We start from the raw sequence: 24,109 nt of genomic DNA on the forward strand, positions 1-24,109 counted from the left end.
AGGTCTGATTTTGGGGACTGTAACTCATTAATACTAACTTTAACCTTGGGGCAGCTGCTCATTATCCAGAGTCCAGAAAAATCATCAATGGTGAGGTCCTGGAATCTTCTCTAATTTATAATTGGAAGTTTCTAAATGGAAGATGGATTACTGAGAGGCTTGGTCCTTCATGTCACATTTCTTCTTTCCCTCAGTTTAGTTTTCCATTTGTTCATTCAAACTCTTTTTATTTATCAGCAGCACACACATAAGATCTGATAAGGTTTGGTAGCAAAGTTATACCAACATTCAGAGATACAAAAGAGGGATTTAATTTAGTGCTAATTAATTATTTCACTACTCTATAATTCATTTGTTGATTTAAGGCAACAGTTGCTATGTTACTGCTTTGTGGAGCACAATGACAAATCTAAAAAATACCTGTTTTAATCCTGTCCCCCTTTCTTTTTTCAAAAACAAGTTCTTCTGCACTCAGTGCAGCCTATTCTTATTTGGCCTATACACTGCAGTTATACAAATTATTACCACCTTGGTGGTAGCAGGAAGGGAAAGAGTTAATATAGCTAAACTCCAGTTTTTCCAACAATCTCAGACCATTCTGTTCTCACAACACATCACTAGCAGGATTGATAATACTGATATTCTCACACAGACACAAATGGAATACATTCCATTCAAGAAGGGAGTTCTTGTTTCTATCCTTTCCACTTGCCTTCCAAACATCTCCTTGAGTTATTATGGCAAGTACTTATATTGCTCTACTGTTTGACATTTATAAAAAAATGAAATACCCTTGAACCCTGGGAGGACTTGACATCTTGTGAACAGGCTTTATATGAACTTCCAGCTTAACCTGACTGCTTCCTTTTCCAATTCAGCAGGAAGCAGGAAAACAACACATTGAAATAAATATGACCCACTGGTTACTTGGAACATGGAACTGCCAGCATGGGCTAACAACTCATTGTCAGCTTTTATGACAAAGGATATTGTTTCATGGCAAATTGCCCCAACTAGTCATCCTACATTCATCCACAAAAATAGCCCCGAAGCATAATAGTTGGATTGTCTGATTCAACTATTTAACTTGTGAAAGTAGGCTAAGTATTTCGTATTTAAAAAAATAAATAAATTAGGCCATTAGTGCTACCAGAAAAGAGGAAGAAAGGAGGGAGAATCCCTCACATCTGCCAACTCTCCCCACTTACTTGGCAGTCTTGATTGCAGAGGCTTATCCTGCCTTAAAACCTCAACTTATGAAGTCAAGTTTGTTGAATACTCCCACAAATTGTAGGGAGTAAAACAGTCAGTACAGTGGCCCCATCTGGTTGTAGTTTCATGGCAGATGCCACAATGGGCTTTTGGCCATTGAATGGGTAGGCTGGATGGCCGAGCAGAGCAGTAGGCCACCATTTCTGAAAAGGGACAAGGGCAGCCAACTAGAGAGAGAGATACAAACACCTATGCACTCAAAAATCACTTGGAGGGGATCCCCATTTGGAACTTGGGAATTATGTGAGCAAAAGATTGTGGTGAAGAAGAGAAAGACAAGGAAACAAAAGCCCAGAAGCTCTGTTATCTATGGCAGCAGTCACCAACTGGTGGTCCGTGGACCACCGGTGGTCCATGAGAAAATTTTGGTCATCCCCAGAAAAATTATTTGCATTTTTTATATTGCACTAAATCAGGGGTCCTCAAACTATGGCCCCTGGACTGGATATGAGCAATGAATGCTTGTGTTGCTGCAGAGAGTCTCCCCCTTCAGGGTCTTTTTGTGTGGGTTGGGGTCTCCTTCAGCCTCCTGGTATGGGACTTTGGGCAAAGGCTGGAGGGAAGTGCCACTGGTGGCGAAAAGCCGGAGGACCTTATTCCAGTGGGATTGCATCATGGCCTGGAACTGGCTGACCATCTCAGCCTGCTGAGCCTCCAGGCGCTGGTACCTGGTCTTGCACTCCTGCAGGCCTTCCCTTTGCTTGAAAAGCCTATGCTCCTAGTCCTCAGTGAGGTGCTTCTGCTGAGCCTCCTTCTCGGTCAGATCCAATTTGAACTGAGCCAGCGGTTTTGCCAACTCTTTCTCATGGTGGCTGCTTAGCTCCAACAAGTGCTTCCTATTGGGACCCTAAGGAGCCCAGGCAGGCAGGGGAGGAGTGGGTAGGAGGGGAGGGATGAGTAAAGGCCGGTGAGATGCCCCTCGATGTGAGTGACATCAACTTGGTCATGCCCACCCAGTCACACCCATCTTGACCACCTAGTCACACCCATCCAGCCGGTCATTAAGCAGATCATATTAGTGGTCCACGGGACTTTAAATTATGAATTTAGTGGTCCCTGAGGTCCAAAAGGTTGGGGACCCCTGATCTATGGGGTGGTACTACTTTGATTCTTCTCTCTTCTTGGAACAGCAGAGAATTTAGAGTATCAAGTCATCAATGTTTCCTCCCTTGGCTTGTGCATGCAGCTGGATGGAGGAAGAGAACTGCAGGCTTCAACTTTTGTCTTTCACCTTTGCAGAAGATCAGGTACTGTGCTATGAGTATTCAATATGATATTTATATATGAATGGTCTTCCATTCCATAAATGTGTCAGTGTATTTCTTAGGAGGAGGCCTCTTTGTGATTAATCTGTCAATTTGAGGGCAGAATGGAAATAGCACACACAGAGAGAAAACCTTTGATTTTGAAGCACCAAAAGGCATCATACAATCATTGATTTGGGCAGCTGCAGGAGACTTTTGGTTGGATCATGGCATATTAAGTTATCAAGCTTCAGTCACACTCTTTTTAGAATCTAGAATAACAAAGATTTGCAACGATAGTCAGTGACAAGTTCAGAACTTCTGCTTTCATTAAAAAAAAAAGCTGTTGGTTTGGACTTCAGAAACATGGGTCCCATAATGCTTTGGCTTCAATGATTGATAGGCTCTGTCCCTTTAGGGCTTAAGAGACAGGGAAGACAGAAAGCAAAAACAAATAACCAATATCACAAAGCATTTTAAATTTTGTTTCAATGGAACAAAAATCCACTTGAGATATTCAAATAGAACATTCTGAATGGGGCCGGTTTATTTTCATCTAGGAAAGCTTTTCATTTTTTTTCCTAAATGCTTTATTTTTGAACTTCCTAAATCTGCTTATTTATCTCTCTTATGCATCAAAGGTGTAGTTTGGACTCCACCAGGACTTGCTACCTTTATGCTTCAGATAAAGATGCTTTGAACTTGCATTTGTTCTAGATTAATGTAGACAAGAACACAGTAGCGACAAGTTTCAAAAGAAGAGGGGAGGCTGAAATCTGAGCTATAGATTTTTAACAGTTCACACTAGTTGCAGAGCACTTATACTTCCAAAACGTGCTGCAGAATCTATAGAAGTTGAATGAGAAATTATCGATGCTCAGTGGAAAATTATCTAACTGCCCCATGGTTCAATGGAAGGACAGACTACAAGCTAAAGGGACAAATGAGAACAAATACAATATGAGGCAACAACAATAGTTTTGGACTCAGACTTCAACACTTTTGGTTGTTTAAGCACTCTCAATTTTACTTCTGTCACTATTGTGAATAAAACTGGATCAAATCCAGAAAATAGGAGTATGGTCATATTTTTGGTCCTTGCCCCATATCTAGTACTTTATCATAAAAACCTGCAGATGCATAATAAAGGTGAAAGATGAGTCATCTCTCAGTGCAGAATACACAAACACACAGGGAAGGAGGGAGGGAGGGAGGGAGGGAGGGAGGGAGACAGAGACAGAGAGATAGATCTAATAAAGCAGTGAAGTATGTGTGATTAGGATGTTTTATCTTGCAAGGCAATTAAATAAAGATTGAGAAGGGTCATCTGAGACAACAGTGAACAGCCATTCACTAAGCAATCTTGTATCTGAGGTAAAACCTGAATCAGCACCTTCCACCACTTTTTATTCATTATTTTACTCTTTTTAATGCAAAAGATCCAGATAAATATCTCTCTCCTTCTTTATTTTGTTATCCAATCTTCTTCACTAACTCATTTATCCAAGTCAGGTTTGAGGTTGGATTTAGATGGCCTAAAAGGCCCCTTTCAATTCTATTATTCTATAATCATTTAATATAAATAATCTTTTTAGAATGACAAATAATCTGTGTGGGTCCCACTAAATAAGCAAACACCTTCAAACACAGGAAAGAGATTTAAATAGTCACATAACAGAGTGCTTCCAGCTTAGCAAAACTGCTAATTTTGCAGATTCAGAAAACATTTAAAAAGAAACAAAAATAGGGGATGAACTAATTCCTGAGCCATTATGCAGAATTAAGCATTATACAGTACCCGTGTTTCATTGTTGACATAATGGAGTTATCCATCCATATATTAATTAAGGGCACCAACAACTCAGCAAATCCAAACTCCGATTAACAGAAAGAAAACTTACAGTCTGCCATGAGAACATGGCTAAATATTTAGGAATACTGCATTTTAACTGGAAGCTAAGATAAAAAATTTAATTTTGCAAGTCTGATGGCCATATTCAAAACAATAATCCTTGAAAAATTTATAGAAGTCTCAACACACTTCAGATGATTTGGGTTGGGATTCCAATTGTGTTTTATTAGAAATATACTTACGCCTCTCAATCATAGCCCATATAAAGACTAATTAAAACCTCCAATCTTCTATGGCTATCTTTTGAAGACTACATCAAGATGAATTACAGAATAAGAGATGGAAGAGACCTGTCTTCTAACCCAACAACCTGCTTGCAGGAGACCCTATACCATTCCAGATCAATGGCTGTCCAATCTCTTCTTAAAAACCTCCAGTGATGAAGCACCATGACTTCTGAAGGCAAGCTGTTCCACTAATTAATTGATCTTCTAAGAAATTACTTATTTCTAGGTTGCGTATCTCCTTGATCTTTGTCCTGCCTTCAGGTGCTTTGAAGAATAGCATGACCCCCTGTACTTTGTGGCAGCCCCTCAAATATTGGAAGACTACTATCATGTCACCTCTAGTTTTGCTCTTCATAAGACTAGACATACCCAATTCCTGCAACCGTTCTTCATACATTTTGACCTCCAGTCTCCTAATCTTTTGTTGCTTTTCTTTGCAGTCCTTTTAGAATCTCAACATTTCATCTTTTTTTATATCATAGAGACTAGTTTGGGTAGTTTGTGTTGTGATAAACCTTATCATAGCACAGTAAAGCTATGATAAGGTTTATTTATTCAGGTATCATATATTCAGTTAAAGTAGGTTTAAGTTTTAGGTTGTTTTGGAAAGCTAGCCTACCTGTCAAACTACTGATAAAAAGAAGATGATAAACTCTACTTCAACTTCTTCACATGGGGTCTTCTAGATGTGTTTCCACTTGGGGACCATTACCTAGGCTGTACTGCTGAACAAAACAGATGTTACCACTGAAGTCTCCTTAAAAATACATTGTTCTTTCCTCCATTCCTGGAATAAAGCTGTCTAAGAAGCCTGGAATTCATGTAATTTTACTTTGCAACAGAATTTTCTAATCTGGAATCCTCTGGAGATGTTGGAACTGCAACATCCTTTGGGGAGCTGTATTTCTAAATAATTTGGAAGGCATCTGGTTGCAAAGCTGAGCCATCCAGAATCACTCAATAGTGAGATAGACAGCATATAAATTTAGTAAATGAAAAAAATAAAATAAAGCTTCCTTAGGAAAATCTACTGTACAGTTTGGTGTAGTGGTTAAGGGTTAGCCTAGAAACCAGGAAACTATGAGTTCTAGTCCTACCTTAACATGAAAGCTGGCTGGGTAACTTTGGACCAGTCACACTCTCTCAGCCCAACTTACCTCACAGGGTTGTTGTGGAGAAAATAGGAGGAGGAACAGGCTACTATGATTTATCAACAAGCTATGGAAAAACTAACTAGGAGAGGCGGTGGGCTGGTTCAAACATAATGCACTAGACCATAATATACTTTATTTGATTTTGATTTAGCATGTTGTGTAAAACCAACCTTTTTACTGTAAGCTAAGGTTTATGACTTAGCATTTTGTACAAATTAAGCTCATTGTGGTTTACTCGCTAAATCATCAAAAAGCAAGCAATATCTCAGTGTGATATGTGAGCCAAGTCAATGAGGAATATAAAAATACAACTTTTTACCTTGTTCCTCTCAACCCAATCTATCTGCCCATTTAGGCTAGGGCAACATAGCATACCGGTTGGCTGTGGTAAGGAGAATAAGCGGGCCAAAAGACTGACAGAGAAACTGATTAAGAAAAGGCGTTTCTCATCCCTCCTCATAGCTGAGGCATTTGTGAAATGGAACAGGTTCCATTTCTTGGGGGGGGGGGATTGGCAATACAGAGAAAGCCCTAGGCTAAACAATGCAAGGAAATGCCAAAAAACTTTGACAGAGTGCCCAAGCTGCAGAGGAGCCAGGCTCTTGCCCTTTTAAAACTTAAAATCTGGCAGGCACAGCTCAAGACGGAGGTTTAAGTAAAACTGCACTTGCTGTTAACCTCTCCAAAACAACTTGTACCCCTCTATCTTGTTCTAGCCAAAAGGCTTCCCTGCCTGCCATCAAGAAACAATTAATATTACCTTTAATATTGCACTTGAACCTCCTAGATACAGTATAAAGATCACATAATTCCTGATCAAAGGTTTGTTTGTGGGTTGTTGTTGTTGTTGTTTTGGTCTATATTAAAAGACTGCCAAGGTAGGAGGGATTTCCCTTGTATTTAAATCATTCCTGCAACAATGTTAGACAGGTAAGATCCTCCTGAAACCTTTTTGCTCACCTCTACTTCCCGCACGGTGGCTATTAAAAGCTATGGGGCACTTTTCAAGGTGAGGTTTCCAATTATTGAAATAGCCTAGAAAGAAGCCACGAAGTCTCTACAAAGACTTCACCGGAATTTCACCTATGAAGTGTGGATGGGCCTTCTCTATGCTAACGTTCCTCAAGCTTCTCAAAACACAGCAATGTTCATTCTGCATTATGACACTGCTCCAAAACAACTTTTCATAACCCAACGTATTTTAAAGGGGATTTGACTACATCTCCCAGACAGCACGCTAGCTAGGAACTCTGGGAGATGTAATTACTTCTTTAGACAATGCTCAGTTTCAGAAGACTGTTTTAAAATGAGATATTTAATCCAGAGCATTGAGTAAAAATGAGTCCTTTCTGAATTACCTAGCTTTTCAAAAGAGCATTTCTTAACAGGAAAGGCAAGTGCTGTACACAAAGTATACAGGAGGGGAGAAAATGCAAGGGGTCTTTCATGAATCCCAAAATCCCATGCTTTAACTCCTCCCTCTATAAACCTTCTATAGATAACATTTTAAAGGACTGGTGTTTTTTCACCTGGGCTACTAAATAACTTAAAACAGTGGAGAGATGATGAAAACAGCTGTAAAATTTCAGTCGCTACACCTTCTAAATGGTCATTGCCACAACACAACCTAGCATTTTAATTCTACTGCTGGCATAAGGAACCAGGCACGGAGACTGCAGCATCCTCTTTAAAAAAACATAATTGCACAGAGCAGAAAAGTACATCCTTCTCCCCCTTCCTGTCTTTGGCGCAGTGAAAACTTAGGCAACTACATTTTATTGGCTCGAGGCTATAGAGATACAGATAGCAGTTTTGGGAAACTAACAGACTAGATCTTATTACTTTTTAGACAATGCTAATGTTCTGCTAATAAACAACAAGGCTAAAAACCTCTGAGGAATGCTTGGGTCGCAAGCCAAAGGAAACAAACCAGCTAGTATTTCTCATCTCCCTCCTTGGCTTAGCCAGCCTACCTTTGTGAGTGCTCCCCATCCCTGCTGTGTCACTCGTCTGGACTGTGCTGGTGCTGTTTGTACAATGGCGTTTCTTTCTGCACAGCAACCTCTCCAGCAACTTTAACACCCCCACGCATTGATTGATGCATACTGCAGTCGCTGCAAACCTTGTAGCCCACAGCTGGAGGGGGTGGAGTGGGGAGTCTAGGATCGTCTCCCATGCTGCCTAGCAGAACCTCAATGATAGAGTTGTCTGCCTCTCCGTGACTCACTCTTCCCCCCTCCCCCTCCCCTCCGTCCCTGAAGGATTTCCCTTTTTCACACAAATATAGCAGATGGCTTAAGACTAACAGCAGGATTGCTTGTTAGGCACCCAGTGGTATTGATTCAGCCTACCCTATCCCTCTCCCCTTCAAATAACATATCTTGGTCCTCCTTAGCTGTAAACATCTGGGTCATTTCAAAGAAGCCTCAAATGAACAAAACAGCTCTGTGTTTTCCTTCTCCTATATGCTGCATATTGCTGCAAACACAATAAGGGAAAGTGCCTGAATGTTTGTTTGCCAGGCCTCTAAAGAGACCCCATGCCTCTGTTAATGTTTGGTTTTGTTTGTCACACTCCTATTTATTACCTCAATCTAATTAACAAGCAAGTTTTCAGACATCCTTAGCACGTGCCACTGCACAGTGTTGGTAAGAATGAAGTGGGAGTAAGAGAGGGAAGGAAGAAAGGCAGTTAACACACATGGAAAAGCTATTGAGTACAAAAGATGATCATTTATCTTAAGAAAGGTCATCATTGTTATTGAAGTGATTAGATGAATGCAGCTAAACTCAGAGGGGCTACAAGTTCCACTGTGAAAGCTTAATAGAGGATCCGAAATCATCCGCCAAATCATATCTCACCCTTCATTAGTATTCTGCTTATTGAATTTCCAAGTAACAAGTATTTCATAGCAGAGATTGCTTTACTATTAGGTATATAGTCCCGATTCACAATTCATTACCGTAGAATCCAAATGTCTAAACCAGATGAAACACAGGGTTAAAAAGTAAACTTGGATCTATTAGCACTATTACATCCAGAAAAAGGTCAGAAAGAGATTATGATGTGTAGTTTCCCCTTTCTCATCATTGGTTTACTGATTTAATTATCTTACTAAATTCTCAAAGTTTAATAAACGGGAACAATTAGCATGGATATATGTTCGCTGGCTCTAAACTTGTTTCCGGGCACAATTGAGGACTCAATTTTAGCCTCTAAAACCCTATGTGGTTTGAGACAAGCACATTTTGGCAACTAGATGTGTGGACAATGATATAATTAATAGGTTTTTGGCTTATTTGGGAGAAAATGTGTGTGTGCATGTATTTTCTTCCAAGTTTTTATACATCAAAAAATCATGACTTTCCTTTTGTTCCAAAATTTAATAAGAAACTGCAACACTATAGTTTGGCAGTTTCTTTCCAAAAATTCAGTAGGTAAATTCTGGAAGCAAGGTGGGGAAATGGAGATTCATAGAGCATCTACAGCCTCTACTTTTATTTTTGCACAATCAGCTGAGTGAGATCAGCTACAGTATTTTGTGAAGGATCTGGCATGCCCACTATGTGACAAAGGGAAAAGAAGGTATGATGATGCAAGTTAGTACTAAAAGCTTTTACCTTAAATATATTATGGGAAATTTGCTATAACCCAGTTTTTCTTAAGCACAGAAATTCACAGGCGAGTAAGGAAAGAAATTGGGGAACTGAATTATGGAGAAACTGTGGATCTGCTACTTCAGTCTTCACCAACCTGATACACTTCCAGAATTCATAACCAGCCATGCTAATAGGGAATTCTGAGAGTTGTGATCCCATTACTTATGGAGGATACATATTCAGTAAGATTTAATTAAATATTTTCAGTGGTCCTGATATCTGGCCATTTATCTGCAAAATTGTACAGCTTGTAACTAGTAGCTGGCCAGGTTTTTCTAGGAAAGGTTTCTTAACTACAAATAGATTCTACAAGCACACCTGCTAATGTTCATCTGTACAGGCTATTGACCTAAGAAACATGTTCTAAATAATATCACATGTATTCTGAAGACAACCTGAATTTCTACTCTATCTTGGCTAGTGATGCCAAGATTGTCCAGATTGCTACTTAGAGTCATGGGTTATTTTGCTTATAACAACTTATGAATCTGAAGGACTTAGCTGTTAATTAAAATGATGCAAATTATCTTTCCTAGTCATGTAGGATTTCATTTCCTACAACAATCAACAAATCATATGCCATGAAAAGGTATAAAGAATTCAATTTTCAGAAAGAACATTACCAATCACCACTAGCTCAAACAAAAAAGACTGGCTAAAAAAAGAAAACTTGGCTCCTTTCTGAAAAGTGGATTATTACAAAATATAATAATTTGAAGGAACATTTGAGATCAGTAAATCCAACTCTCTGTCCAGTGCAGGAGCCCAGGATTAAAATTATCACTAGAAGATAGTCATGGAGAATCCATTTAAATACCCATGATGAAGAAAATCTACTACTGTTGACTAGTTTTTACTATCAGAAAGTAGGGAGATAAACCAATGGGTTGGTTGAGAGAACAATTCCACAACTTGAGAGCAAACTAAATTTCACACTCTAATGTAGGGGTCTCCAACCTTGGCCACTTTAAGACTTGTGGACTTCAACTCCCGGAATTCTGGGAGTTGAAGTCCACTAGTCTTAAAATGGCCAAGGTTGGAGACCTCTGCTCTAATGTATCTAATAAACAGGTTTGGAAGTGACCATATCTTTAAAAGCACCTCCTGTAAGTTGATCTTACTATCCAGATGACTTCCAATTACAATGTCCAGATTGCTACTTAGAGCTTTAATAGTTAAATCAGCATCTTAAAAATACTGTAAAAGCCCCAATAGAAGCAGTCTCTAACTAGGTAAGTTAGAGACAAAGTGCTTTGTTTAATTTAGAGGATTATGTGTTCCAAGCCACTGCAGTATATGAAGTGTGGTTTATGTGATAGAACATTGTGGGTGAATGCAGCCATTATGGCTTTTAAAACAAACCAGGTCTTAGAATATTTGGTGGCTGCAAACAATCCAGTTACACATCTAGTGTCACTAAGAGACTTTGTTAGGCAAAACGGCACTATCTGAAGCTATTTATTATTCACAGAAACTTGATATTAAATTCTCACCAATTCCCCTTCCAGTATGTTTTGCCAGAAGATGTACTGTTACTTATTTATTATAATCTAAAAGTTTAAGCCAGAGGACAAAAAAAAAATGGCTAGATTGCCTTCTTTTATACAGTAAGCTACAACTGCAGATATCATACACCACTACTAACCCCAATTTATAGCTATGGTTAGATTCAGTCAATATCACTAAGCCAAAACCTAACAAGCCACACTGTGGCTTATAACAATGCATAAACTGTACCAGTAGAGAGACAGCAATCTGAAAATGCAGATTTTTCACTATCCTATTCTTACAGTTTATGTTTTTTGTTGTTGTTAGTTGCGAAGTCATGTCCCACCCATTGCGACCCCATGGACAACGTTACTCCAGGCCTTCCTATCCTCTACCATCCTCTGGAGTCCATTTAAGCTTACGCCTACTGCTTCAGTGACTCCATCCAGCCACCTCATTCTCTGTCGTCCCCTTCTTCTTTTGCCCTCAATCTTTCCCAGCATTAGGCTCTTCTCCAGTGAGTCCTTCTTTCTCATTATGTGGCCAAAGTATTTCAGTTTCATCTTCAGGTTCTGGCCTTCTAAAGAGCAGTCATGGTTGATGATCTCTAGGACTGATGTGTTTGTTTGCCTTGCAGTCCAAGGGACTCGCAGGAGTCTTCTCCAGCACCAGAGTTCAAAGACCTCTATTCTTTGGCGCTCAGCCTTTCTTATGGTCCAACTTTCATGTTTATGTTTATGTTTACACAGGCACAACAAAATGGTCAGTGAAATCTACATAGACAACATGTAACTGACATCTACAGCTAGTCCTTGACTTACAACCACAATTGGAGACAGAATTTCAGTCACTATGCAATGCAGTCCTCAAGTGTGACTGGAACCAACTTTATGAGCATTTTTAATGTAGTCTTAAGTGACTCCCTGTGATCATTAAGTTAATCACATTAAGTAAATCTGGCTTCCCCAATTGACTTTGCTTGTCATTGGAAGCTGGCTAGGTCAGTCACAAATTGCGATTATGTGACAAGACACCACAACCATCATAAATATGAGCAGCTGTCAAGCACTTGAATTGCAATCACATGATCACAGGAATGCTGTAAGAGTCATTACTTTTGAAGATGGGTCATAAATCACTTTTCCTGAGGCCATTGGAACTCTGAATCATAATTAAACACTCATAGTTAAATGAACAATCAGAAATTAAGGTCTACTTTATTCATAGATTTTTAACAGGGAGAGAATAAAGTATTTAAAGCAACCCTGGATAGGACAAATCTCTGTTTCGATTTGATATATAAATTGGGTTTTGAGCATCCACAGAAATTTGCACAATATATTAAATTCTATAGTCCTCCCTTCTGTGCATATTACAAATATCTGTAACTGATATACAAGTATGGACCATAACATCTATTTTTCCTGAAAGCAGAAAATAATTCCCTCTAGATTTTCTTGTTCCTCCGTGATATTTTGCATCAGGATTGACTGTACAATTTCCAAAGATAAAACATAACAGAGTTGGAAGGGACCTTGCAGGCCATGAAGTCCAACCTTCCCCGCTCCTCCCCCCCCCCAGCCCCACCCAAGCAGGAGACTCTACACCAGGCATCTCCAAACTTGGCAACTTTAAGACTTGTGGACGTCAACTCCCAGAATTCCTCAGCCAGCTTTGCTTGCTGAGGAATTCTGGGAGTTGAAGTCCACAAGCCTTAAAATTGCCAAGTTTGGAGACCCCTGCTCTACACCATTTCTGACAGGTGTCAGTCTAGTCTCTTATTGAAAGCTTCCAGTAGTGAAGCTCCCACAACTTCTGAAGGCAAGCTGTTCCATTGGAGTTCCAGATTTCCCACTGATTTCCTTATATGAGTTCCTCTGACCTCCACTCACTGATTTTTGCAGTCCTAACCCAACAGGACAGACAAAAACAACCTCTTTATGAAGCTTGCTTTGTAATCAGAAATGGCTTGTGCTCTGGACACAAAAAAAAAAAAAAGCACTCAATGGGTTGCCATCAAAGCTCTCATGTTCATTATCGCCTTTTTGGCTGGTGTTATGCTGAGCAGAGATACTGTTCATTTATGCTTTCACACATAATGCTAACAGTGGACATTCTATTATGGCTCTACACACTTTGACTTTCCACGAGGATGGAAAAATGTTGCTGCTTTGAAAGCCGTATTAACGTTATTGATTGGGTTCTGTGAGTAAAGCAGTAGCATCTTTTTTCTGGCTCATGTATTCGTCTGAATTGTATAAATTTAATATCAAAGGATTGCAATTGCAAGTCCAAAAAGGTCCAATTTTGCAAAGGTCCAAAAAATCATTTAGGAAGTAGTAAAAACCCTGTTGTATATTTCAACCATCAAAAGATATGCTGAGCAAGTTATGCAAATAGGGGGATTTGGATTAGTGTGTATATATAAAAAGATAACAAGGTATAACAAATATCTGTAGTCCACTGTTCTTAAAGCATCAAGGAAGCTGAATGGGGGGGAAAATGCAGAATAGGAAGAATTCAACCTTTGTTTTCTCAAAAGTATTCATTTGAAAAGAAAGATGATGTGTTTGGTCCATAAATAATTTTCTGATATTCTATGTTATTCCATGGCATGTAAGTAAGAATATTTTGCTCAGCTGGGCAAAGCAATAGTCAGTTGCTATTGCTATATTACTTTCTATGAAATTGCAGAGATAGTGTTGAGTAAAGGAAGAAGGAAGGTCTGCCCAGCTATATTCCAGCAGGACAGGAAGCCATAGTCCAGCCAGAACATGGCAAAACAGACTGGCTCTAAGACAGGAAAGGAATAAGATAAGACCATAAACTCTCCCTTATTTATTCAGCCTATATACGGGATATAAATTAAGAGACGCTGGAAAAAGATTAGCATGGTTTTAAAACTGGAAAAAGAAACATCAACATCTATTCTGATAGCTGAGAATGCAGATGTTCTGCAAACTTGGGTACAGATAATCTTCTATTAATACTATAATTGGGACTGAGAAATCCATTGCTAAATTGCAAAGTTATAAAGCAAAAGAATCAAGAGCTAGACGGACTTAAGATGCCAGCTCCAGTTGTAGTCATTAAGTGCAATATCATGACCATGACTTGTGCGTTCCTGCCATCTTCCCCATTCACTTTGCTGTTTGGACATTGTGACCAACAAAAATGTGCACTGGTTACCAAACGTCCAAATTGCAAGGGCGTGACTGTGGAGACACTGCAATGCCCACTGTAGTACTTTGTGAACTGGCCACTATAATTTCAAACAATCACTGAACAAGTGATTAATAAGCAAGCACTACCTGTAATAAAAGTCAAGGATCATAGTAAAAAAAAATAGGAAGAAGATTTAAATATAAAGATGACAAAATTGGGAACAATGGGTATAGCAACCAAACTTAGACTTGATAGTGAAGATACTGAGGAGATTGATAGCTTCTGCCTTTCAGGCCAACTTAAAAGAACCAGCAGTCAAGAAATATGCTCCAGACCAGGGGTCTCTAACCTTGGCAACTTTAAGACTTGTGGACTTCAACTCCCAGAGTTCCTCAGCCAGCAAAGCTGGCTGAGGATTTCTGGAGTTGAGGTCCACAAGTCTTAAAGTTGACGAGGTTGGAGACCCCTGCCTTAAAGAACTTCTGCTTGCAAAACTTTGGCAGTCTCCAAATTGCTTTTGGTGTTTTCTCTTAGCCATCTCCTTTCCCCCATCCCACACCCCCTGCTCAAGCAGGAAGCCCTATACCAGTGATGGCGAGCCTATGGCACACATGCCAAAAGTGGCACGCAGAGCCATCTCTGCAGGCATACCAGCATTCGCCCGTGGCTCTTCCGGGTTCCGGCACGCTGGTCTTCATGCACACAGGAGTGCTGGAAACCAGAAGACCAGGTGACCGGTGCAGACGCACACGCCAGAAAGCGGAAGCTCAGCTTCCCAGCACATGCATGCACACCGGGGAACTGCTCTTCCGGTTTCCGGTGGTCCCCCACAGGCATGTTCGCTCCCATTTCAGCACTTTAATTTCAGTGCTGAAAAGGTTCGCCAACATTGCCCTAAACTATTCCAGACAAGTGGCTGTCTGGTCTCTTCTTAAAAACCTCCAGTGATGAGGCACCCACAACTTCTGAAGACAAGCTGTCCCACTGGCTAATTGCCCTCACTGTTAGGAAGTTTCTCCTTAATTCCAAGTTGCTTTTCTCCTTGATTAGCTTCTATCCATTGTTTCATGTCCTGCCTTCTGGTGGTTTGGAAAATAAGCCGACTCCCTCTTCTTTGTGGTAGGCCCTCAAATACTCGAATATTGCTATCTTGTTACCCCAGTCCTTCTTTTCTCTAGACTAGCTATACCCAGTTCCTGCAACTGTTGTTCATATGTTTTAGTCTACAGGTCTTTAATCATCCTAGTTGCTCTTCTCTGCACTTTTTCCAAAGTCTCAATTTTTAATTTTTTTTTTGTAATGGGGTGACTAAACTGGATGTAATATTCCAGGTGTGGTCTTACTAAGGATTTATAAAGTGGTCACTAATACTTCACATGATCTTGATTCTATGCCTCTGTTTATACAACCAAGGATTGTATTAGAGGTGTGGTTGCGCAGTGGTTAGAATGCAGTACTGTAGGCTATTTCTGCTGACTGCCGGCTGCCAGCAGTTCAGCAGTTCAGTTCTCACTGGCTCAAGGTTCACTCACCCTTCCATCCTTCCTAGATGTTTCTTCCTGTGACATTCCATTGAAATGAAATTAGACATTGAAAAAATAGAAAAGAAAAAGGACTGATGCTTTTGAAATTTAGTATTGGACTGTTGAGAATACCATGCATAAAACAAACAAATGAATACCATGCATAAAGCAAACCAATCCAAGTTCAGTAAGGTCTTCTGAATGGAAGTATCCAATTCCAGATCACTTCAATTTGCTGATGCCTAAAACCCAAAATATTTTCAGCTCTTCCTCAGCAGCTTGTTGTGACTATCCAACTTGAAGGATATTCATTTCCCTTAAACCTCACCTCTGAATAGAGCAGATTAAATAAGAGCAGGATTTTATTGAATCTAATTTTCCATCCTTGTGCTTTCCCCAAATCTTTACAAGATTTATTTTTGTAGAACTTTATTTTCTGAGATTTTGTGTCTGTGCTCTTGTTTCAGATGCAACATTTATTATTGCATATGGAATGCATTAAATAATTTACATGTATTTACATTGTTAAATGTGTTTACATGTTAAATTATGCAGGTTCCTCCTTTTGCTAACAGAGCTGTTAATGATTTTTCTCCCCAGTACTATCTACCCCAACTAAAAAATACCACTGCATTTTTATATTTCCCGTGTTTCTGTTCTTGTTCTTTTTAATAACAGGACTGAGTAATATTTTGATGGCCAAGAGAAAAGCGATACTGGGGAAGAGTGCATCAAGAACCACATGAATGCAACAAAAAATGAAATGGACACCGACACAAGCCTGAGTAAAGCTGGAACTTTTTTTTCCCTGGGTTTATGGAGAGGAGAAATTGCTGGACTGCTTTATTTTCTAAACTACATTAAGGCTCTAATTTGGCACTTACATTTCAGTTTCATTTATTTCCCCCAAATGGCAGAAAACTGTGACACCAGTTTAGTTTGATAATGTTCCAGAGGGTACTTTAAGAGCTTTTTTTAAAAAAGGAGGACTGGCTGCTATATGAAGCCCCAGGGCTACAAGTTGACTGTTTTAACTGGAAATTGAATTTGGGACTTTCCATGTAGAAAAATGCTGTATCACTGCAGAATATTTTTTAACAGATCTGGTCAATCTGACAAGTTGAAAAGATGAAAAGCCCACCATGGCTGATTCATACACATTAAAATAAGCCAGCATTTTTTAAAATGTGGATTGCAGTTCCCAGGAAGGTCAAAACTCAATTGATGGAGAAACAATTCCAGAAACTGCCCTCCACACAAATGCTGAGCAGATTTAATAATTTGATATAGAAGGATGTTGAATCCAAAGAAACCCAATATTTCAGAGCCTTGCAAAAACCCCAGATCGATTGATCTATCTATCATCTATCTATGTATGTATGTATGTATGTATCTATCTATCATCTATCTATCTATCTATCTATCTATCTATCTATCTATCTATCTATCTATCTATCTCCCTCTCTCTCTTCTATTTATTTCATCTCTTAACACATTTAGTTTGCCTTTCAAAGGAGAAGTAATTATTGCATGAAAAGTTCTGATCATTTAAAGTGGCATTTGCTTGAAGAGGGACTTATGATGAAGGAGGAAAAATAAGGGAAGGGAAAGGAGATGGCTAAAAGAGAACACCAAAAGCAATTTGGAGACTGCCAATGTTTTGCAAACAGAAGTTTAAGGGATGCTCATTTAAGGTACCAAAATACTTTTGTCTTTTTTGTTCCTTACTTTGGTGGAACAAGAGACCCTGCCTTCAAAATTATACCCAAATTTCAGGAATTATATAAACATTAGCAAGCTCCCACTTCCCGTTAAAAGTTGGATTGCTTTGGTTCTGTCTACTTGCAATGAAATTATTTTACTTCATAGAGTAACTGAAAGGTTCTATCATGTTTTATTTGATAGATTAAAATTTATTTTTTAAGAAGTAGTAATATATTTCTTACTCATAAGGATGAGCCATTGATAATACTGATATTATCCTGATATAAATTATCCTGATAATTTTTCTTCACAAAATTGTGTAATGTTCGTAAATTTCTTTTAAAAATCCTGGTACACAAAAAAGCATGCATTATTCATGTCATGGCCTTCTATCACAAGGGTGACATCAATTAAAATCTTTCTCAAAATTTGCATTCTAAATGCCATGTAATCTTGAAAATGGAGAAAGGTTGAGGAAATCAAACAAGAAAATTAAGATTAAAGCAATGATGCATACTTTGCTTGTTTGTTTTTAAGTTAGAACACATAATTACTGCATAACCAATGACAAAAGACTGTGGAAGTTATAGTCTAAATCAGGGGTGTCAAACTGGCAGTCCACAGGCTGGATGTGTCACATGCAGGCCACGCCCACCCCAGCTCTGTGAATGGGAAAAACATCACGTGATGGCAACATGATGCGGCAAGTTTGACACTCATGGTCTAAATCAGGGGTCCCCAACCTTGGCAACTTTAGGGCTGGTGGACTTCAACTCCCATAATTCTGGGAGTATTCTGGGAGTTGAAATCCTCCAGGCTTAAAATTGCCAAGATTGGAGACCCCTGGTCTAAATTATCAGGAAGACACCTATCCATGATGCACAGGAAACAGTAAAATTGCAGCAATTGGGCAATATGATATGCAAAACAACAAGACTGATGTTTAGGATTTATAATATGGGAATTCTGACATTTTTTAAATAAAATGTCAGCTTTCCACCGACAACTGAAAATACTTTTTTAAAAAAACCTTCCTGTACTCTTCAGAGATAAATTCTTACTTGTATTCCTTGCTGGCCTACATTCCCTGATGCTACCTGAATCGGGCTACTTTTTCAGATGCAAGGCAGATTCAATTTTCTATTTTTCTAAAAGGAAAAAAGCAGAAAGAGAAAGGAAACACATACACTTCTTAGGGGAGTTCTTTTGTTGATAAATTACAAGGGTGTGCAGGGAATAAGGCATAAATCACATCAGACTTATTAATGCAGACAACTTAAAAAAAAATTTTTAAAACCTGAAAAAAACATGGACATCTTAAAGTTTGCATTAATGTAATTTCCATATGCAGATAAAGCTGGGACGAATAATGATGCTAAACCAGGGGTGTCAAACTCGCAGGCCACGGGCTAGATTCATCACACACTGGCCATGCCTATGCCCGGTTTAGCAAAGGGGAAAATAGTCATATGATGTCATGTGCCGATGCCGTGCCGATGCGAGTTTGACACCCTTATGCTAAACTATCCACCAACCCACAGCTTTCTGCATTACTTTGAAACCTGCCAATTTGGAAGACTATATATAAAAACACAACAAGGAGAAATTTTGCTGTCAGGAATATTTTGTAGGATCAAAGCAGACAAACTCTGTATTTTACTCTGCTTTTCGTGTAGAAAGAAATCAGTGTTTCTCTCTGAAATTTGAGGGTGCCCAAAGCTTGTCTGACAGAGACACACAGAAGGCCAATCAAGCTGGAGGGAAGATATAAAAAATTGGAAATAAAAAAATTCAAGGCAATACAGAAGATAATCACCAGCTGCTCAACAAGGCAATGGGATTAGCACTAGATAACTGATGGAGCAATTAAGATCAGTTTGGTCAGGGGTCAGCTCTGAAGCCACATGTGGCTCTTTCATCCCTCTGCTGTGGCTCTCTGTTGCTGGTCCGCTCCACAATTGATAGGGCTTTTGGTTAGGAGAAAGGATGCTGTGCTAGGAGGAGACTCTATGGTGGGGAAACCGGACTTCCAGTCGGCAGAGGAAAAAGGACTCCACGCTAGGAGGAGACTATGATGGGGGAACTGGACTTCTGGTTGGCTCTAGAATTGAACGGCGGCTTCCAGTTAGGACCTTTGTGGCTCTTTGAGTGTTTAAGGTTGCCAACCCCTGGCCTAGTAGTTAAAAGCACAGACTAGAAAACAGGAGACTATGAGTTCAAGTCCCACATAGGCTATGAAAGATGGCTTGTTGACCTTAAGTTGGTCACTCTCAGTCCAATCCACCTCACAGAGTTGTGAAAATAGGAGAAAGGTACGTTGAGTATGTTCACCACCTTGAGTTATTTGTAGAAATAAAGGGAGGATATAAATAAGCAAAAGAAGCTTGAAGAAATGTTGTGCTCTGAGGATGTGGAAAAAATGGACAGATGGAGAACAGAGATATCAAGGTCATTGATGCTCAGTAGGTTGGTAGGGATAGGAAGACTGGGCTGGTTTTCTAATAGCTCTAATTATAAACTCAGCATCCCAGAGGGACAAAGGCCTCAAAGCTGAGTCAGAGACTCGCAATGACTTGGCAATCTAGTGGACTCATCACAAACAAGCTGCCTGAGAAGGAATTTACAGTATTCTGTCAGATGCAATTTTTTTTCGGATCAGAGCTTTGATTGCTGTCTGGAATCAAAAGGCTCAGGGGAAATGAATATTTTCCATACCTAAAGCAGCAAAAGGTTATCCATTTTTTTCGGCATATTAACCTCTGTCAAACTTGGGGAAATCATTTTAAATGTTTTCATAGTTAGCTTTGCAAGGGTTGAATGGGTCATGTTCCAGTTTAGCTGGTGCCTAAAGCACAAGAAATGAAAACATTACACTGAGTAGTAGCAGTCCATGAGACATGTGTCGTTCCTGGTTTTCCTTAATCCCATCAAACTCCTGAGCAATCTTGTCCAATCTGTTGTATGTAATTCGACTAAGACCTCTAAAATTCCCAAACTCCTTAAATTCTAGGCCTAAATATCTGTAAAGCACCCAGGCTGGAGGCTATTCTAAGTAATAAATAGTAATTTATAAACTACAATGGCTGGATTTATTCAAGATACAATATCACAAATTATGTTGCAGTTTAGTCCAATGAAGAAATGAACCTTAAGTGTTTTCAACCCTTAAAGTTTGTAGCCACAAATTCCAATGGATTATTTTTTTATTCTCCTTTTTAAAAATCCACTCAAACTTCAAAGACCACTGAAAGTCTTGACCATTCGGATGGTGTGTCTGCTGATTTACTAATTCCCAGATGCTCTTGCTTATTGCATATTTTATTCCTGCTGTCTTCAAAATACTCACCAGAATCCTGGCTAACTTGCTTTACTATTTGTTACTTGATTGCCCAGCTAGGAACAGTGGAATTGTGTTCATCTGATAGCTATGGAGATTCTCAGTCATCCAGGTCATGGTTGTCCCAAAGGTGCTTTTTCAAGAGGCAACTGGCTGAAGAAGCTTTTTGGATGAAAAGCAAAACATCTTCAAAGAAAAACCAGAAAGGCCAGTTGCCTCTTGAAAAAGCAACTTTGGGATATTCATCTGATAGTTGCTTGGAGTATTAGTATTGGCTTCATTATCCAGAGCATCATTCAGCAGAGTTGCACTGGGCTCCATACCGAACACCATTTTTAAACCAACCTACCCCAATGTCTTCCAGACTTGTTGGCATTCCAGTTGCCAGATATTCCAGCCAACATACTGGGAATACTGACAGTTATAGTCTCAACATATCTGAAGGATCATGAGGAAAGTTACTGGAGAACTATAGCTCTCAGGCAGAACCCCACCATTTCGTTCTCTAGCATCATGTACTCTTTGGCTTTTAGCAAATGATTCTGCCTAAGTTTCCCCTCTGGAAATGGAGATAGTAGAGCTGCTGGGAGGGAAAACATAGCTGGCAAAGAATTTGCAAATTCACATAAAAATTGTTCCATAAAAAAATGAAAATTTAGCACTACTTATCATTCTAAACCACACGCATCATGTGCTTCCAAAAGGCCCCCAGAATTGCTTTGTACAGAGACAATATATTTGCCTTAGCAAAATCTCCTAGTAAACAATCTCTATGTGCTATCCACAGCAGGCTGGCAAAGCCATATGCCATACCAAGCTGAGCTGCAAATGAAGTATTTGCTTGGGTGCCATTAAAGTAAGATAGGAATGGTCCAGCATGATATTTGAAGTTCAGCTCTTATTAGCTGCCACATACTTGGAATATATATGTGTCAGGTAATAGCAGAGACATTGGTCAGCTGTAGCAAACCTTTCAAGAATTCAATGCATTATTTCACACTGAATTGAACTGGCTTCTCTCCAAGGGAATTCTGAAATCTCTGAGCAAAGCTATCTGAATTGTCTCTGCTGAACCTCAACATGTTCTGAAATACTTGTGACAATGAAACTACCCCAATTTTGCTGTTGAATGGTTTTCTTAAATTAGAACTGCTACCAATGAAGAGCCATAGGTAGAAAGAATTGGGTTCAAAATTAAGCATCTTAAGAACTAACCTTGATAAAAAGGTTATTTACATCTCCTTTCTTGTTCCCTAGCTATGTCAAAATGGTTGCTCAATAGTTTTATTGTGCCCTTAAACCTTTATAGGCTCTGGTAAAGTCCATAATTCAGACCAGTGGTGGGTTGCCCCTGATTCGGACCGGTTCTATAGAACCGGTTGTAAAAATGGCGGGAGGCTCCGCCCACCAACCTGTTGTTACAGGCTATCTGCGCATGCGCAAAAGCTTCTGCATATGCACACCCTGGCGCGTGTGTGATCAAAGCAAGCAAGTGCACGCGATCCCATTGCAAACCAGTACTAAAGGTAAGTAGAACCCACCACTGATTCAGACTCCCTGTGACAATCAGCCAGGTTTTTAAATGATTAGGAAGCTTTGTAACAAAGACAGAAGCATCATTGTGGCCTAAAATAGGGCTGTCAAACTTGAGGTCCATGGGCCGGATGTGTCACACGCTGGCCACGCCCAGTTTAGCAAAGGGGAAAAAAGTCCCGATATGTCATATGATGACTTCGTGACTATACGAGTTTGACACCTCCGGCCTACAACATATCTCAATATCAAAATTCTACACAGGAATATTGGCTAAATAGAACAATAGAACAGCAAGTTCAGGAATTTGGCATTTTTAGGCACTTCCTGTTAAAGTGATTCTTATGCTATCTATTCAAATCTGGCAATGATGTGCTAGGCAGCCTCGGGTTGGTTGGTTGAAGCATCCTTTGCTGGCCTTTAGAAATGTTTCAAGCAGAATTTTAAATGTAAACTAATTTTCTTTGACTTTGGTAAATATACTGCTATTTCAGAGTTTTGTAACTCTTCTACTGCACAGCAAAAAAAAGTTTTGCATTTCTATGGATCAAAATAGGGAATCTTTTTGCACTGTAGTATATACTGCATTCATATTTTCTCAACCATTTACAAAACCAGTAGGTAATCTCAAACGATCAGATATTCTAGTTCAATCTTCTCTACTTGAGATGTCCAAGAACTTACAGCTGCCCAAATTACTTGTCCTGATTTGCAGTCTCAACACATCTGGGTGCAGTCAACTTAAGGGAGGTTGATAGAATGAATATTGTATTGTGTTCTCCAGACCTTCTTTCTTTGTAATAAATAAAAATCCACAAGTTCAATCAACTATTTGAGGCTACAGAGCTGTTTTTGAGATGCAAATTCTAGCACATGCATCGTCAGACTGAGCAGTCCTTTGCAATGTTTGTACAGGTAGTCCTCAACTTATGACCACAATTAAGCCCAAAATTTATGTTAAATGAGAAATTTGTTAAGAGGGTTTTGCCCCATTTTACAACTTTTCCCCCCCTACATTTGTTAAGTGAATCACTGCAGATGTTAAATTAGTAACACAGTTGTTAACTGATTCTGGTTTCCCCACTGACTTTGCTTATCAGAAAATAACTGTCTCTGGCACTCTGCAGCGTCATAAATGTGAGTCAGTTGTCAAGCAACCAAATGGAAATCATGTGACCATGGGGAGGCTACAATGTATAAAAAATGGTCATAAGTCACTTTTTTCAGTGTGGTTGTAACCGAACGGTCACTAAACGAACTGTTGTAAGTCAAGGTCTACCTTCATTTCCTTTTTTTAGCGGCAATGTGTTATTGGAGAGGGAATCAATCCCCATAACATTTATAATGCAATATAATGGCTTGATTTTTCAAGCTTTAGTTCAGTTGTCTTGTGTCACATTACTATCTCTTGCCGTTCTGATAACCTTTTAAATTGGGCAGTTCTATAATTCCCTTGGTATGTATGTTGAAAGAGCAGCACTGCTGATTTCATGCCCAGTACTGCGTGATTTTCTTGATTTTGTCCTCAAAAGAGAAGCTTCTGTATTCTTAACGTCTACACCTTGCAGATCTCTAAGGTCTGCCTCAGATTGAACTCTGTGTACATAAGCTTCCACATGCAACGCATGTACACCAACGGCAGATGTGGGAAAGCTGTGAAAGGCAGAATTAGCAGTTCTGTCTCATGCAACTTCAGTACAGAAGTAAGAGTACACAAGGGAGTGAATACAGCTCCTTGTTAGCATTTTTGTTCAATTCTTTTACGTGTTTATGCCAGGCAAAAGCACGTAATTTGTGCCAGGCCAGTCAAAGGCAGCCAACTAACTGTGTTTGATGGTATACAATGGAATGGATAAATCTTATTTATGCTGCTGTTCTAGATCTGTGAAAA

At 39.4% G+C, this 24,109-nt stretch overlaps 1 protein-coding gene across 9 annotated transcripts in view; it reads right to left on the reverse strand.

Annotated features, from left to right (window-relative positions):
- Positions 1-24,109, reverse strand: part of EPB41L1 (erythrocyte membrane protein band 4.1 like 1) — a 196,772-nt gene that overhangs the window by 103,489 nt on the left and 69,174 nt on the right. Inside the window, exon 1 of one of the 9 annotated variants that reach the window (XM_058174664.1) lies at positions 7,783-7,950. The exons of the other annotated variants lie outside the window; for them this stretch is intronic. The gene's annotated coding sequence lies outside the window, so the exon portion shown is untranslated. Of the gene's footprint in view, positions 1-7,782; positions 7,951-24,109 lie in introns of those variants that run through there. 9 annotated transcript variants of the gene reach the window in all.

Source organism: Ahaetulla prasina, chromosome 3 (assembly GCF_028640845.1).
Source record: "Ahaetulla prasina isolate Xishuangbanna chromosome 3, ASM2864084v1, whole genome shotgun sequence".
NCBI lineage: Eukaryota > Metazoa > Chordata > Lepidosauria > Squamata > Colubridae > Ahaetulla > Ahaetulla prasina.